The sequence below is a fragment of the Stegodyphus dumicola genome, chromosome X1, assembly GCF_044657685.1.
Source record: "Stegodyphus dumicola isolate Sdum_Otavi_A_Nest chromosome X1, ASM4465768v1".
In the NCBI taxonomy this organism is placed as follows: domain Eukaryota; kingdom Metazoa; phylum Arthropoda; class Arachnida; order Araneae; family Eresidae; genus Stegodyphus; species Stegodyphus dumicola.
Genome location: NC_140780.1, coordinates 60,425,670 through 60,444,429, shown reverse-complemented (window position 1 = coordinate 60,444,429; position 18,760 = coordinate 60,425,670). Strand labels below are relative to the sequence as shown.

At 32.2% G+C, this 18,760-nt stretch overlaps 1 protein-coding gene across 2 annotated transcripts in view; it reads right to left on the bottom strand.

Moving 5' to 3' along the window:
* LOC118185692 (transient receptor potential-gamma protein-like) overlaps positions 1–18,760 on the bottom strand; it is a 438,602-nt gene that overhangs the window by 227,845 nt on the left and 191,997 nt on the right. The window contains exon 3 of one of the 2 annotated variants that reach the window (XM_085808683.1): positions 818–895. The exons of the other annotated variant lie outside the window; for it this stretch is intronic. The gene's annotated coding sequence lies outside the window, so the exon portion shown is untranslated. The remainder of the gene's footprint in view (positions 1–817; positions 896–18,760) is intronic. 2 annotated transcript variants of the gene reach the window in all.

Sequence of the window (18,760 nt, the reverse complement as noted above, 5' to 3'; positions counted from 1 at the left end):
ATACTTGTACAGTACTGTGTATAGATACTTGTTTTGTCAGCTATCAGTGCATGTCATTTGCGCTGCTATCCTAGCGCATGGTTGGACTTTGCAGGTTCGTAGCTACTCTTCTTTTCAAGTAGCCAATAGGCCTGATGTTGCAGTAATGTGTGCATGAGAGAAATATCAGGCAGATTTTAAATGATGGTTTGCCATCCCCGCCTGCTCCTTTGATTAACCAATGCTCATTTCGCGAAGCCTACCTTTTTATGCTAGTTGTTGTTTGATGGCAGCTAACCCTGATTAATCGCCAAAGATGTTTAAAATGGTTGAGTGGAAACAATTCTTGGCCAGCAAAATAGCTACTTTTCACATTCAGTGCCGAGCCATAAGTCTGTTTATCCATCAGTACTGGAAGTTTCCACACATGAAGGCATTCTGATATTAGTAGTAATCCAATATAATGTTGAAAGAAAGTAGGAGACTAAGCATTGGGAGTGTAGGGAGACGTTATTTACGAAAGCGCCTCTATCATTTTTATTAAATTTTATAACTAGTAGTTTGATTGAGGTCAAACATATGCAAACTGTATACCGATTTGGCTGTTATCTCACACAATAATAATTTCTTAAGGAAAATTTTTTTCAAGAAGATAGCACACATCCACATACTGGGCAGTAGATAATGTCTACTTACAATATATCGAAATTAATATTTCGCGGCGGTCGCTTTTACCAGAGCTATTACCTACGACACACGGAGGTAAAACTTATGAAATTTAGAAGTACACTGGCAACGATCGATAAACTATTAATAAAAATACATGAAACATACTTACACGTCTCAAGAGGGCATTTGTTGTTACGGATATTGTCAGATTCTCTCCGTTCCTGCCTTTCTTCATACACAGATGTTCCTAATGGTCATACAGGCTAGTAATTATTGCTGTGATTACCCGATAAGATATTTTAAAATGTGTTGAATTTTGAAATAACTGACATTTTATATGCATATCAGTCAGCTTAACTCATTTAGTTTGCATTCAAATAAATTTTTCATTAAGACAATTTAAGAAATTTATGTATAATACTTTTCGCACCTAGCTGTAATTCTTTATAATTCCTTTTCGAACAACCACAAAAGAACAATAATACACAAAAGAACAATAGAAAAAAATAACCACAAAAGAATATATAGGTACGGAAAATTAAGGATGTAAAACAGATTTAATGTTGGCAGGTTAATTCGAATGTGTTTCTTTCAATTTCTAATTTTTGCTTCCGATAGGTAAAAAACTGGGTATTTTTAGCTCAAAGAGCGTTAGCCCAGAAGGATTATTAATTTCGTTTTGGCATTTTGCGTTGAAAACTTTAAATGTCGAGTCACCTTTCAAACTATTGCCACCAAATATTACAGCCCTGTATTATATTTAAAGAAATTAAATAATGAAGAATCTACATAAATGTATGTATGTTTCTCGCACTATGATCAAACGACGGTACTTAGAGCCATAAAATTTTAAATTACGTACGTTTCCACTATATATGGGCATCTGGAAGGGAAAATTTGGAATTTGTTTATTATTTATTTAATATTTTGTAAAGCATTTATGAGTTTGGGATTAAGAAAATCAACGATTTCAAAGCGAGAAATGGCAACACTGTACCAAAAAAAGAAAAAAACATTTTTATCTCCAGCGCGCGAGACTGTGTATCTGAAATTATAAAGATATACTCATTTTAAAATTATTTTGCTATACTGCTGTTGAACTGAATTTTATGGTTTAAGTGCGAAGAACATGATATTTAATAAATAAAGGTAACCCGCAAAACTTAAAAAAAAAAGAGAGTAATGTAAAATCTGAAGGCTTCCAGATTTCTTTTAAAATAATTAAAGCATAAAAAAATAAAATCATAAAGTTATCGCCTTTGTAAAATTAATGTGAAAACCGTAACATTTATGAAAATCATAAACCAATAAGATATAACGCAGCTTTCATTCAGCCGATTCTCATTATAAAGAAAAAAAACCCTATTAACACTGCTTGAATGTTATGTTTCATAGCTTAATGAAACAATTCATGCATGATCCTCCTTATCCCCCCATAATGTTCGTTGCACTTGTTCTAGATGATATATTTTTTTTATCTTCAGTCATTTATTTTTATTTTATATCCCCGGACAATGAGAGTTAAAAGTACATTGCCAACCAAGCCGTGATGGGTGGCTTATATTGTACTAGCCCTGTTTATCATTATGCAACTCAGCAGGAATTCGAACTTAATGCTTTGGTAGGAAGAAATTTTATGACAGTGCTAAATTACACAGAGTGAAATAAGTAAGACTATCTGAAAAGGAAGAGCTTAACTTTGCTCGAGGAGCGAATTTCATGTTTGCAATAAAAGAGGCTCTGAATATTAGAAACAATGAAGTATGTAGAAAAACGTAAGGGATATCAAGCGTAAAAAGATTGGATTTTAACTAGCATTGGCAGTTTTAGAATTATTTTAAAGTTTATCAGTTATACATTTTGTTTTAGATGAAGTCATCATGGATGATTTATGTGAACAGTTTCCTGAGTTTACAATAATAATTAATGAACAGAATATAAAGAAATTAATGAAAAATTAATTAAGTGTAATTAGCAGTAAAATTCAGAGAAATTAAGTAAATTGAACGTATATTCAGCTATTCTAAATTGAAAAGTGTAATAATAAGATGTTCGAGTTTCATTTCTTCTCTAAGAATATTCTTTCAGCAGCATTCTGAATGGAGTCTCTGATACGCATAAATGATTAATGTATCTCTTGTAAGATAAGATTCTTATAGTTCTGCTTGAAACAAAGGAAGAAATGGGAAAATAATGATGAATACCTAAGTCTATATCAACATATTCTTGAATGCCTCGCGAATTTGAAAAAATACGTTGATGTATATAAGCTTCGTTAAATTTAACATAATAAAAAGTAATTTTAGTGGAGCACATTCATATAGAATACAAAGTAAAATTACGCACAGTAAGAATAAAAACAAATTAAAGCATTGAGAATTGCGTGAAATGTTAGTACTGGTTTCCAGTGACTGAACATAACAAGTTTGCAAGTTTTATATTTTTCGTTTTAAATACATAATAAATGAGTTGTAATTAGAACTAAATTACCATACGGTCAAAATATTTTTGCTTTTCTTTTCGCCTCGCCCCCCTCTTTTCTCATCTCCTTACTCCTTCCTTACTCCTTTTATAAAAGTATAATTTCACAGCCATTTACTACAATGCTAGCCGCTTAACCGTGATTCCATCTTTCAGTGTAAAGAAAGGTTTTTCAATTCCTATTTCAGAACTACTATGCTAAAATGTTAATGCAAACGGAAAGTATTTTGAAAACTGTTAACTGATTAATTTTTAATATGCTACTCTTGGCAAATTTTCCAATTGTACCAAGCTTGAATTAATTCAGAATCAACTGACCAATGAACGTCAATGATGTTGGGAAAATCTACTGCGAACTTAAATAATTTTGGAAGTCAGAGAAATATTGTTTGATGGTTACCGCGAAAGAGGCTTCTTTCTTTTCAACTTCTTGTATATTTATTTTTTCCATCCTACTGCTATTAGCGTAAGTGTTAAGAAAGACATGGAGAGATGCATTATAAACTAGACAGATAAGAACAGCATAACACAATGCAATTAGATACTAGAGTATGAAATGTCACATAAAGAAGGCTCATCGACTTTGACTCAAATTCACTTGATGACAAACGAGTACCTGTTCAATCGATCGACCTGAGAAGCAATCGATCCAAAAAATACCTGTTCGTCCTACATAAAAGTTGCCTTTACTATCTCTAACTTAAGTTCAGTTTTGAAATAATCGCATTTCTTTAAATCTCAAAATAAAATCCGTCAACTATTAAATATATTTGATTGTGTTATAGTTCTAAGACTTTCTTCTTCATAAATCTGGTAGCTCATCTACTGATAAATTTTGCCTATATTTTATAAATGAGTCTTTTTATTGTACTCTTAAAAAGCGTAGCTAAAGTAACATTAGAATTTGTCAGAGGAGACTATCATTTATAACGCAAAATCCTAACATTAAAAATCCAAGTATTTATTTGATATTATTGTCTTACACATAAAGATATCCTTATGCAAAGGCATTACTTTTTTTTCCAAATATGTGACCTTACTTCCTAGTTGTTTTATCCATTTGTATGTGATGTTTGCTATTCTCCAAATCATGCTTCAAAGCAATTTAATAATGTAGGACATATTATAATTATCCCAATCCATGAAAACTGAATTGGTACTGTGCTAATTACGGATGAGTGGTGATTTCTTCTGCAGATTGATTCCCCGATGATTTGAAACCTTGATTATAGGTCTTGTGAAAGCTTGGAACTCGCTATCACGCAAGGTGTATCTGCGAAATGCATGTACATGGAGGCAATGATCTGCGCAGATTTTGCTGTGGGAAGCCACACCGATCTCCATATCTTCCCTCGCGGTACTGTGACTGCTACGCAGTACAGAGATTAAGTCTTTAAGAATTTGTTCAATATGTTCGTATGTATTGCGGTCATTGTTCCTGATGCCATTTTTATGGACAATAATGTGAAAATTTATAGGGCTCGTATTGTCAGCCAGGCTCGGAAATACTGTTTCGTATGTCACAACCATCGAGACCAACCGACTTGAATCCCCCTAGAGCATGCCAGAAATACGTTAATTTCTCCTCGTTACTTTTCCCATTCGGAGAAAGTAAATGGGCACTTGTTCCTCCCCTCCTCGAAATAGTTTATATGTTTTCATATACACGCATGGATCTTATGTGTATAATTTATGTGTTGATGTGGTACTATTTTCTGTAACCTACTTTCAGAACCCGAAATTACATACTTACATAAAAAATTATTAATTGAATTTCTTTTCTCAAATTTTGCCTCCCCTGGGAAATGTTTTCAGTACATCCAAGTACTCCCGTGCTCAGGGCAAACATCTACAATATGTAAAATATTTTGGCCTATACGAAAAATAAAAGTTGGTATGAAGGAATAAAAGAAAATCTCTTAGCTACAGCAACAAAATATTTAAGATACTGAAAAGAAGACTACATAGATTTTGCAGCATGCTTGTTGTGAAAGAGATTTGAATGGCGGATATTTTTCTTTTTAATCATGCAAATCTTTCCTCAGATAATATTTTTCTCAAATAGTCTTTGCTGTGTCTTACATGCTTATGAAGCTCACTGAAATATTTTGAATTCACTTTCAAATTAAAAAAATTCTTTAACGTTGACACATGTAACTAACGTCTTTCCAAACAGAATTTGAGATGAAAAAAATCCAATCTGATCGAGCTGATGAGTCAGGTAAACCGTCACATACCTTTAAAAATACCGGACATTTTTCAGCCCTGCATACAACCCCGGACGTAGCTGAAATCCCAAAATCTAGCAACTCTACCTAAAACACATCGCAGAGATTCAATAAGCAATGCTTTTTGTCGATAAGATTTAATGTAACAAGAATGCTAGGTTTTTATAATATGTCCTCATATTCATAGTCAAAATAGATAGTCAAAATAGATAAATAGATAGTCAAACTTGCAAACTGTCTGTTTTCACTTTGTCAATAAAAATTGCTTCTTTTGTGTACCTTCACTTTAACTCTGCCTCCATAGAAAAACATGCGCTCGTAAAGTGCATTACTAAATCATATTGCATTATTTTGCATTCCTATGAATTGATTATAAAAATATATTTCCATTACTTAATAATTCTAGTATCACAATAATAATATTAAATACTCGTAGTAGTAGAGTGCTACTTAAAATTAGTGTAATAAGTATAATAATAAGCATATCATGGTAGGACTCTGCACCTCCCACAAGACAAGCCAGACTCGTTAAGCGATCGTAAATCAGATTTGGAGATGCGCTATTCTACTGAATTCATCTTTGGAGATTGTAATGGGCAGAAATTTTAAATGGTGGTAGAATTGTTACGTGCAACCAAAATATAATCTCTCACTAGAAAAAAGCCAACATCCATGGAGAGCCATAGTCAGCATGCATTTCGAGCAATGCATTTTGGATACTTAGTCCTCTGGAAACATCAGTGAGCTCGTTCGGCAGCATCTAGATATACCTTATATTCTGACTTAACATCTAGAATCTTCAGCCGAATTCTACTACTGCTTTACTTCATGGAACTGCTTTTCGTTGCGTACTGCTGAAAAAGAAATCAGACTTTCATTAGGCTATTGTTGATCTACTATTACACTGTCATTCCACTACAAAGCAACGTTTTGATTCTCACCGCAATGTATGGTTCATGGAACGAGAGCCACTTTCCAACTGCCAAAACTCTAATTTTCTGAGCGTATTCTGTTGGAGATACAGATTGCAAACATCAGATGCATACATCAGCTATACAATAAAACATTTTGTCTCTGCGGTTATCAGGACTTTGTAACCATCAGCTACTTCGTAGGTAACAGAATATTTTATTAATTATGTAATTTGTAATACATATACATATATGGCTGTTTTTCAGTTTATTAATTAAAATAGTCAGGAAATATCATGCTTTGAGAAACTAATCAACTCTTCTGCTTTCGTATTTGCATTCCAAAAAAACTGCAGCTTCCGTAAGGTTTATCTGACCTCTAAAAGTTTTGAGTTTTTTACAGTTTGATCAACGCAAAAGGTAATTACGCACTCACTTAGGAAAGGTTTTGCTGATTTGAAAATAGATAGCAGTCCTTAAAAATACACCAAACAATCAATTCTAGCATAAAAATGTTTCTAGAATTGCTGCATCCTTAATATCCTAAATAAATAATTCTAATTTCAGACCCTAAATGAGAATATGGAGATTTAAAAGAGCAGCAGTTTTACTATCAAGCACGTGAACAGACATTAGTTGAAGTTTTACAAATATACTTCGAAACTGGATTTAAATACATTTGCTAATTACATGATAAACTATTGTTTTACATTTTTAAATAACATGTGCATTATTATGAAATATTTTAACTTCCTTGATGCCTCTATCAATAAAAACTATACGTGTTTTATTTATATAATTGATCTTCTCTATCTTCAATGGCCGAAGAATACACTTTTAAGAAAGCAGGATTTCCTAAATATTAGAATGTTAAAATTCATGCGAAATTTAAAACTAATCTACAATTTTATGAAATAGTTTATTCTGCTGAAAAGGTAAAGTTAAATAGAATAGTTTGTTAAATTGATGTCTTACTCAACTTTCGCACGTCATCGGTTTTCTGTAATGAAAGGCTAGTTCTTAAATCAAGTTTTCCAATATTTGAGAATATTTATTTTATTTACATTTAAGTTCCAGGTGATTAGCATATAACCTGTTAGCCTTCTAGTAGCTTCTTTATATTTTGGTCATTACAGCTGAAATATATTTATGATTTATCTAGAATAACAATTTAGGCAATTAGGCAAATTTCAAATACGTACGTAGAGTTAGGTGCGTAATAAAAGATAATCGATAGCAGCTAGTTAAAAGACGAAACAAAGCAATACCTAACGTATGAATATCGGAAATAATAGATTTGTTAATAATTTATTACTAATCAATAATGGCATCCCTTGGTAAAATAATTTTTACTTATCTGCTGGAAGTTACATTAAAAGCCTTCAACGAGTTATCAAAACTAGTTGTATCTGCAATCAAACCTTTCATAAACGAAAAGTAGTTATTTAATGGTTCCAGTAATCAATTCCAATATTTCCTACTAGCATCGATCTACCTGCCTCTATACGACTTCAACAGTCTCCAGAGTACCTCCTTTTATACGATGTTGATAGCAGTTGCACGAATCTGCGTACCTTTCATTTCTTCATAATCATGTTTCGTGTTTAAATGAAGGTTTTTGTTATACATTACTAAAATTAGAGGAAGAAGAAGTATGGTCTATTAAATAATTTTTAAAAATAATATTAAGATCTTCTGGAATTTAATAAATCGTGCTGATTCGATGAACCCATACTAGGAAAATTTACAGTATGAGAATATTTTATTGCCTTTATTTAATGCATAAGTGCTCTCACTATTAGTAGCTGAAATTCCGCAGAACAGTTTGAACGTAATTTACAATGCTTTTAAAACTGTCATGTTTAATAGTTTCAGATGTCAATACAATTTAGTTGTCTTCTTAATTTTTCAATTCATGAAATAAAGAGCTTGATTTTGTAATATTTCTAGATTACTGATAATTTTAGGAAAAAACAGTATCCAAAACACTCTTACAACAGTTAAAAAAATAAAAAGTTATAATACAACAGTTTAATACGCAATTTATATATTGCAATTAGAATGTCTCTGTTGTAGCATGCTACATGCTCATCCCAATTAAGATGAAAATCTGAAAAGCACCGCTAGTGACAATACCCAAAGCCATGATAAAACAATTAGGGATTATACTACTGTCTTTTTAAGCAACGAACTGGCAATATTTGTCTAGATTTATAACCATCTTACTATCATGACTCCACATAATCAATGTTCTAAAAGCATTATTATTATTATTGAAAATCTATTAATGGTTTTGAATCCATTACATCAAAACACCAAATCATCTGAGAAAACGGAGATTTTGCAAAACTCATTATGTCTTCTTATAGCAGAAAACATTATAAACCAACCATGCCTTCGTTGGGATTCGAAGCAGGGTCATCCAGTTGCTATCAGCACGTAATACTCTCAACAGGAGGGCATTCAGAGAGGAGAGTGATAATTCCTAATAGTATGATAGAATATATTACGTGTTTAAATAATACAAAGTCATTTGCATGTTGTTTTATAATGGGACTGGATTAAAAACTGTCCTTGTAAAAATCCATTTTTTTAAAATTTAAATTTAGATTACTTCCTTTATAACATACCATGGAAAGGTAATGGATGAGAGAAAATTTAACTCGTGTTAGCTCTAATGCATTGGGGTTTCTGAATTAAATTCCATTAGATTGAGGAATCGACAATCTATACTTACGAAATGGCTAGAGAAAACTGACTTAAGAATGGTAATTAAATTCATCAAAGCTAAAAGTTTCAAATCTAAAATTAATATCATGACAAGCATGTTTTTGCAAAGTGTATTAAGTCATTGTGTTAATGTTTAAATCAGCCAAAATTTTTTCTGGTATAAAATCAAAGACTGTTATTACTGCAGAAATATAAGATGCCAAGTTAAAGTGCCTCACATTTATATACGGATACCGTAGGAAATCAGAACATTAACATAATTTTGCATTTGACCATGAATTCTAAAAAACATATGTCAGAAGGCGTGATACAAATAGTTGCTTTTTTCTATTCCGGTATATCTCTGATTTGCATTTGCATAAATAAGGATGGAGTAGAATAATGATAGCCCCGTAATTATAATAAATGATTTTATCCGCCGTCTTACATAGCGTTGCCCCGTTTTTATTTTGAAAATGCGTTTGTACTCTTGTAAGTGAAGTGAACGTATGACGGATAGCTTACGTAGCTTAATTTATTAACTTTTGCATATTAATTCCTCGAACAATTTTGGGTAATTCAAAAATCATTTGATGCATATCAGATCTTACCACAGATTTTGAAGGCTAGGGAATTTTTACGTATTTCATTTTTATATTCATGTTTAAAAACTCGTAGATAAGAAGTTGAGGCATATAAAAGTGTGTACCAACAGCAAGTTCTATACTTCAGGTATTTAACATCTGCAGTAAGTGTAAGATGTTAAATCACTTCGCTTTCTGAGCGGTGTTCACAGGCCTTTTTATTCTCAACCGTGAATAATAAGAGGTATTTTTCTTCTCTTTAACGTACCCTCGCATATACAGGTACATTTTTATAAACTCATATATATATATATATATATATATATATATATATATATATATATATATATATATTTACTTAATAGTTTTCTTTTCTTTATGAGAAAATTCTAAAAGGATTTATGAGTAAATGAAAAAATACAGAATTTTAAATATTGCACTTCATCCGTTTAAAAGCAGACCAATAAATCGAAATAATTTACATACGTTTAGATTAGCTTTGATAATTATTGATCACAAACATTTTTGAGTTAATTGTTAGACATTATCCTCCACTCCTCGAGGGGAAACAAAAGAGAGAAACAAGACGACCATCTGTTCGCTCTAGAATCACATTCCCTACAATAATTAATCCACTTTGATTTCTCATAGATAAATAGAAAACTCAGTACTTGGCGAACTATGAAAATAAACCACTTTCTCTACATCTCCAACTGTTTAACATCTTACAGTGAAATATAATTAGTCGCGGCCGACAATGTGGGAACTTTTCTCAATGGACCACTGTCAGGATAGTTAATGGATATGAACAGGAGAAAGCTACTTTTCTGTAAAAGGATTTTTGAAGAATAATGAAATTTCTTCATAATATATTCTTTTTTTTCAAATTCAAAATTTTCTTCATAATATATTCTTTTTTTACTTGTATTGATGCTTACATGCCGTTGAATAGCTCTTCATGATATGGAGCAATTGATTAAAATTTTTAACTTTACTGGAAAGTTTTTTACTGATTGCTTTATTTGTACAAATTTTAGACAGAAAAACTTATTTTACCTTGGAAATATTTTGCAAAAAAAAAATTTCATCATATTAACTTAAGCTTCATGCCAGACTGAAAGTAAAATGGATTGATTGTCCATCAATGGTACTTACTTCTTCCTCTGCAGTTAAATCTAACAGGGATCACACGTGAAGTTTCGACAAGAAACAGATATTGGTATTTTTAAAGATCAAGCGGGATTTTTGTAAAGCTGGGTAAAGCTTATGGCAATTCATCTTTGTTTCATAGAATGTCTTCTTTTATCTTCTTTTATTCGTTTATTTATTTTTTTGACCCAAAAATAAATATCTAGGGTTCTTCCGAAAGCTTTATTTTGTTGAAGTAAGAGAAAAATAAATTTGATGTCTAGAAATATTTTTATTGAAATGAATTTAGGGTGAACCAAATTTAAATTATTAATAATTTTGAACAAAAAAGAGTTTTTTCGTTCTTCACTACGTCATTCCCTTTTTTCTCCAAACAGATGTAAATAATTTTAATTCATATCATAAATTTAATTTCTTTAGTTAATATCGTTGAGCTTGGAAGTCAGTTGATAGCCATTAATAAATATTAAAACGATTAAAATCATTAAAATTGTTAATCGATCCATTAAAGATCCGCTTTGCAATATAATTAATCAAAATGATTTTAAATTCAATTTACAAAACAAACTTGCAGCAAAATACCAAATCAAACTTATTACATATTATTTAAGACCCGACGCGTAAGAATACTAGAAAGATATGCTTTTCGTGAAAAACGTTTTTTAATCTAATTTACTGTAATACATGGATAAAAGAGATGCGGAGATTGCGTCAATATGAATTAGATTATCACAAATCATATAACAAGCAGCTAAGACAGCAGAAAGTACTAGGTTAACTCTAGTACGAAACCACGCTTAGCCCAACGAGTAAAATTAGCAGGCATTAACTTTAAGAAACGTGAAACGATGTACTACAAGGAGGCAAATGTTTTACCAGGCTTTATACCTTCGCCCCGGTACCTATACCGATATTTAGGAAATTTTTATGCTAATTATATTAAGTAAAATTACGGACTTCTGACGACATTGACGGAGATATGTAATTTCAAAATTTGGGATATTTTACGTCATTTCCAACTTGGCTTTGGAGGTCGGTTAATAAATAAACAGATAAATGTTTTCCTCTTAAATACAAGTCAATGATATTCTTTTATAATTTAGTAGTGTTAAATATTCCTTAGCTTATAATTTTGTTACAGCTGGTATGTCAAAAGAATTTTCATACAAGTAGTTTATAAGTTTACACACGCTAAAAATATGTTACTAATATTTTCCTGACGTTTATTACGTTACAGTAATAATCTAATAATCACACAGAAACTCATTAAACTAGAAATATGTTTAATGTATGCATAAAATGTTACGAGTTGTCTAAATTTCAATACTAAGACTTGCCAGTATTTTTTAGAACACAAATATTCTGTGAATAAGATCATGTTTAAAAACTTTATATTGATCAATGCTTTTAACGACAGTCTGAGTTTAAATACGCCTCACTTAACCTATTAACATCAAAAATTCTTTTTAAACCTACATTTTGCTTTTGAATGTGTGTGCAGCCCCTGAGTATGATTTTTAACTTTAAAGTGAAAGATCTAGGTAAGCTTGTAGTACGGGAACCACACATTTTGTATTTTATTTTTTTGTATGAGTATAAAGTTTACTGAATATAAGTATATGAACTGTGGCAACATATAAAAAGTTACATTTTATAATTTTTACAAAATTGATATTTTAAAATTTAGCATTACTATAAATGAGCATCATTTAAAACATTTTTGTAAATGGAAGTGTATGTCTGCGATCAAGGATTGCGAAAATAAACGCTTAATAAAATGTAATTTTAGTCTGATACAGTTTGTTTAAAAAATATTGAACTTAACTCATCAGACTCATCACGTTTTATCTCAAATTTTTAAATTGATGTGCCTTCAAGTTAGTCAATTATCATTCCTACATTGTTTACATTCTGTTTGCGAGGAGCTGAAAAAATTGCATTGTGCATATTACTTTGCCATCAACATTCTCCGAAAATCAGAACATTTTTATTAGGAGTTTAGAACACCTATTTGTTTAGTATTTATTTTTCGGTTTAAAATTTGTATTTCGTCCGTTATTCCGTATCGTATATTCGTTATATAGGTATGTCCACTGTTTAAAGTTTTAAACCTATGTCCAGTTGTGTAAGTAAACCTATGTCCAGTTGTGTAAACATCTATAAATGAAAGCAAAATTGGACTTCTGTACTTAGACTAGCACATGAAATATGCAAATTAAGGACACTAGCAACATTTTGCACAATGGCCGCATGTTGGAATTTGGGTATACAGTGTTATTTAAATTTAATATTGTTAATGAGAGTGATCAGGATTCGTTAGTTGTGTCTCAAAGGCATCAGTTAAATGAATGGCAAACGTAGCAGTTAATTGGTAGACTCGAATGAGAACAAACAGAAATCAAAGCTGTTCAAGATCTGAATATCCTTAATATCATGAATTCAGCTGTCATATCAAGAACTGCTTTTTAAACAGCAAATCAGAAAGTAGTCTATTCACGGGCGATCAAGAGCAGCAACTACACCAGAAAACCATTTTATGTCATTGTCGGCTCGAAGAAACCGTAAAGCAACTACAAGAGAGTTAGTTTTGACCTTCACGCTTCGGCAGTAGCTCGAATCAGCAGTTCTGTTGCTGCATGGAAGGGTTGAACTGTAGAGTCATTAGGTAAATTGGAAGCAGAAAAGATGAAACATATGCAACCGCCTTCGCCGAGAATCGAACCACGGACCTCTGGAATACCGGCCCAGCGTGCTACCGTTACATCACGAAGACACGCTAGGGAAGTGGGAGAAATACCTTATATACTCCCCTTTTTAAAGGGTGACTAGGGTTTTAAGGGAACAAGTCGCCAAATCCTGGCCGCGGAGAATCATCATCCACAACCATTTGAGTTCGGGCGCCACTTGTAGAGCCATTAGGTTAATTGGAAGCAGAAAAGATGAAAAATATGCAACCGCCTTCATCGGGATTCGAACCACGGACTTCTGGAATACCGCCCCAGGGTGCTACAGTTACACCACGAAGGCACGCTAGAAAAGTGGGAGAAATACCTTATAGAACTTTATACAAGGAAACCAATTATCTGTGATTCACTCACTTTATCTTCTAAAGGGGCCCGTTTAATCTGTCATGCTAAATAGCACCAACAGGAATAGGCCCGTGCACTGTTTACTGAAGAGCTGAAATATAACCTGAGTTGTGATTATAGAGGTGTATTGATCTGTAGGAAGTGATGAGCACTCATCGTATCTTCTCCTATTTATGAAAGATACTAATTTAACGGAAGCGATTTCTTGGTTTAGGATGAAATCACCCAAAAAAAAAATGATCACAACGAGCTGCAGATCGTTGAGGTGGCTCTATAACCCAACAGCTATTAAGACGAGAACCAATGTAAGGCTATTTAAGGATCTCGTTGGCTCAAATTCTTTGTTCATAGATAACAATGATCGCTTGCATCCAGTATTTCTGATGAGAAAACACTTCAAAACAAAACACATCACTCAAATGGCTTGGCCAGCTTACTCCCAGGTCCTCTTAGCGTCTAATCGGATTAAGCATATGTAGAATGCCTTGAAACGCCGCATTAAAACTCCCAAATGCCTGCTCAGACCTTTCAAGATCTTAAAGTGCACTTACAGGAGAGTGGCATGAATTTCTACAACACGTGAGAAACATTTTCCTAAATTCTATGAAATCAAGCTGTGAGGTTTGCATTTCGATCAAAGATGACAAAACACCATATTAAAGAAAGAGTGTTGCAAAATTTTTCTATTGTTTAAAAATTTCTGCTGTGTGCTTCATTAGACTTATATTTTCTAATATGATTGATAGCATACTTAATTTTTCGCATTTTCTTTTAACATGGCATCGGAGTAACTACAGTAATATTTTAACTCATATTTTTATTTCATTAGATTTAGTAATACAAGGGTTTAAATTAAATGAAGCTTTGAATCACACGGGAAGTTAGAGAACCTACTGACAAATGTAGGAATACTACACCTATACCCCCTTATATAAGAGCTCTAAATTATAAAGACAAAACTGTGTTATTACATTTTAAGTCATTATCATTAAAGTTAGTTGTCTCTGTATTTTACATTTATGTATATTAAGTCACACAACCGGGGCATTTATTGTCCATGTGTGGTAGCAAACAGCCAGTTCTGCACAAATATTGTAATTAAAAAAAGATGACTATATCATTGCATATTAAAATCTCGATACTGATTAATTTCTTTTTATCTTCATTAGAAATAATATATTATGTTATATAAAGGGTTAATTTTTATATTACAATGTTTTTGAATCCTTTTTTTTCTGTAATGCTGTCATAGTTTGCTTAATTCTGTTGACAAAGCTAAAGTGAAAATGCAAATGTTTGGAAAAGTGAAATTACGAAAAAGGAGCAGAAAGAAATGAAAGTATTTGAGCAATTAAAGCCATAGAGCAAATTTATGAAGAATTTCTGCCAACTTATATTGCCTTACCTTCTAAACGGAAATTTTTTAAAGGTTAGGATGTCAGGGCAACCTTATAGAAGATGATTTACTGTTAGATCCATTAATTAAACTTCCGCTTTGCTTCCTTGCTCTGAAACTGACATCTGCTGAAAAAAATACTTTTTTTTTACTGACGAAGCAATTCTGATAAGTCATCTGTGAAACAGAAGCTAAATTATTATTTTTTAAAAACGGATGCATATTTATTTCTAAACCTATTAAAATATATGACTAGTATGGTGAAATATGCCATCCTAATTTAAAATGTAAATCCCTAATTCTTATGTATATGAATTTAAAATTATTAAAATTGTTAGTTAATATTTTTAAAAAAATCACATGACATGAAAAATATTAAAATTTCTACTCCATCATTTTCGACAAATTAGAGCATGATTTGAAGTAAAATTACAGTTTATTACAAATACAGTTCGTGAACTAATCTTAATATTTAACAAAAAAAGTAACTGAGCTTGAAAGAGCTGGAAAGCAAAACTTCGTTATTAATTTTTTTTATTATAAAAACAAAGCTTTGGTTTACAATAGCTGTCGGATATGCGTCTTCAGTGCATAAATATTAAATTCCTTCAAATAAATCCCGAAAATGTTCTACCTTGTAAGAGAATTCCTTTCATGATCACGAATTTCTCAATGAAAGATTCAAATAAATATTAAATCGAAGTGAAATGAATGATATGAAGTTCTTTGTGCGGTTTGAAAATTTAAATCCTGTTTTTAGCATAGACATAATTCATAATACAATTTTAAAACTATACGTATTTTGAAAACAGAGTAGAATGTACTATAGTGAATATCAACTATAAATTATTTTCTTTAAATATGAAAGACAGAAGCTCCAAAGGCATTTTTAGGCCTTCGCTTAACTTGGTAGATTTAGAAAATATTATACAGAATTAAATGAAAAAGAAATCAAAAATTATATTTATTACACGCAACGCTTAGGATACATATGTCAGAATTTAAAAACTTTACCGTGAGCTCATGTATTTGGCTGTGAATATGGTAGCACAGAGTGGTTTTGGAGTTTCGCAAATTCTGGAATACTCATCTTTTCGAGTATGATATTTTTCTCTTCACAACTAGTATTTCAAGATTGTCGATTAGATTGAAACGTGATGCAATCCTTTCAGGCTGATTCAAGATTCTAAAATTGGAAGATAGAAAAGTTTTCTGTCTTTTTATATTCAAGTTTCAGCCCAAAAAATTTGAATATAACGTGCACAAAAGTTAGACTGCTAAACCACGAGAAACTTGAATTATTACATTGAGGAAACAAATAAAATTTTTTTTAAAGCGTAAGATTTCATACTGTGCATTTGCAAGGTCAAACTTTAATGAATTACGTAAGACTCAAGTTTCTTATTTCACTAAAATGCTTCAGTGATTATTATATGTCATTGATTAGTTGGTTTGCTAGTTGAAGAGGAAACTAGGAGGGTTACTTGTATAATGAAAGGATTCTTTTGTGCAGGACATTTTAAGATAAACTGGCTCATATTCACGTTACACATAAAGAAAACTACTAAATCATCATGCAGCCAGTCCATTCGAAGGTATATGGATCCTGGTTGAGCCACTATGTCTTATTCACTCGGCCATTTATTTGCACATGTGACTTAATTCAGCACAAAATATTAAAATGCTGATCAAACTTAATAAATTTGCACGCAATAATCCTAATCTCAGCTTTTAATCTTTTTCTTCAAACAAATGCGTCTAACTAAATATGGATAGAACTAATATTATAAATACGCTAGCCTATGGGCCGACTGAGCCGTTACTCGTTCTATGAAAACTAGACCAATAGGCCATCACTTTGAAGTTTAATGATGTGAATGTTTTCAAAGAAGAACAGGACCTGAAAAAGAAATGATAACCTTTGTCCCGATCCATTGACGATTTTGAACGATAATGACAGGGGTAGTATTTTAGATATGCAACTGTGAAACAAATGAAAAAAGAATGGGACGGCAGAAGTGTAAAAACCACACTTGTGACAGACTGAGCCAAGAAGTATAATCAAACTATATACTATGCGAGTATGTACACTAAAAGTTAAAAACATACAATGCTGTACAAGCCTCCAAATTCTCAAATGCAAAGAACACAATAACACAGATGTAAGTTAAAATAAAGGTAGTAGCAAAATCTATATAGAAATCAATTCTTGGAATTAAGAAGTGAAATACAGTGTGATTCAAAAGTCCGTTAACATTTGAAAATGCAATAATTTACTGAACGAAGCAGATAGAGAGGTAAAAACTGACACACGTGCTTGAAATGTCGTGGAATAATTTACTGAAAACAAAAGAAGTGCTTAAAATAGCCAACAGATGGCTCTTCATATGATAATAAAATTAATAGCAAACAATTGACTTTTAGCAAAGATTATGTTCCTTATAAAAATGTTCAATATGTCCTCATTCATCCACACATGGCCGTCATTTATCTACAATATTTTTAGTCGAGGGATAATGTTGTGAACAGCACTGTATACCATATCTGTAAGTATGGTGAGAAATTGCCACTGGATGTTGTCTCTTAGCATCCCTAATGAGGTCGACGATAACGGTAGACTTCTGATTTCAAGTAACCCCACAACCAATAATCACACGGATTGAGATCTGGGGACCTGATAGGCCAAGCGTAACGGAAATGATGGCTCAGCAAGCGATTCTCACCAAACGATATAGGCAAGAGATCTTTCACGCAGTAGAGCTATATGGGGTGGAGCACCATCCTGCATAGATGTCATACCTTCCAACAGTTGTTTACCAATCCAACTAGGGATGATGTGATTATGTAACATATCAGCGCACCTCTCTCCGTCACACTGATAGTTTGAATAGCAGAACCACTCATGTCCTCGAAAAAAAAAACGGATCCGATCACGATTGATGTGATAAATCTACATTACACCATTACTAACACCCAGAAGCGAGGAGAAAAAAGTGACAGAGTCATGAAGAGACTCATTCCCTCACTACAACTTATTTCATACACGATTCTCATGCGACGTTACTGAAATTTGGGAGCCAACGCTATACGTTGGCCTTTTTTTTCCTTTTTTTCCTTCAATAAAACTCCTTACCATTTCAAACAAGTCTGTCAATTTTTCCTCTGTACCTGCATTATTTCATGAATTGTTGAATTTTCAAATGTCAACAGACGTTTGGATCACCCTGTATACAAAACATTTACTAATGACTACAAATTATAAATCAAAACATGAAAACGAATAGGAATATCGATAAGTTTGTACATCAAACTACCAACTAGGAAACAAAGTTACGGTCACTTAACAGGCACACAGAGAATGGTCTGATATGTCTGTGATTTTCTAGGAGTATACAATGCTCTTAATGTCATCGTTTGACCTGTGACAAAATAAGGGCAGAAGCTGATGTATTACTGCATTAGCTCTACTGATTGCATACTTGATGTTCTAGTCCCAGTTTTAATTGTAAATTAAGGATAGCCTCAAGATACTTAGCCTTGGGTACTCTCGGGATTTTCTGATTAA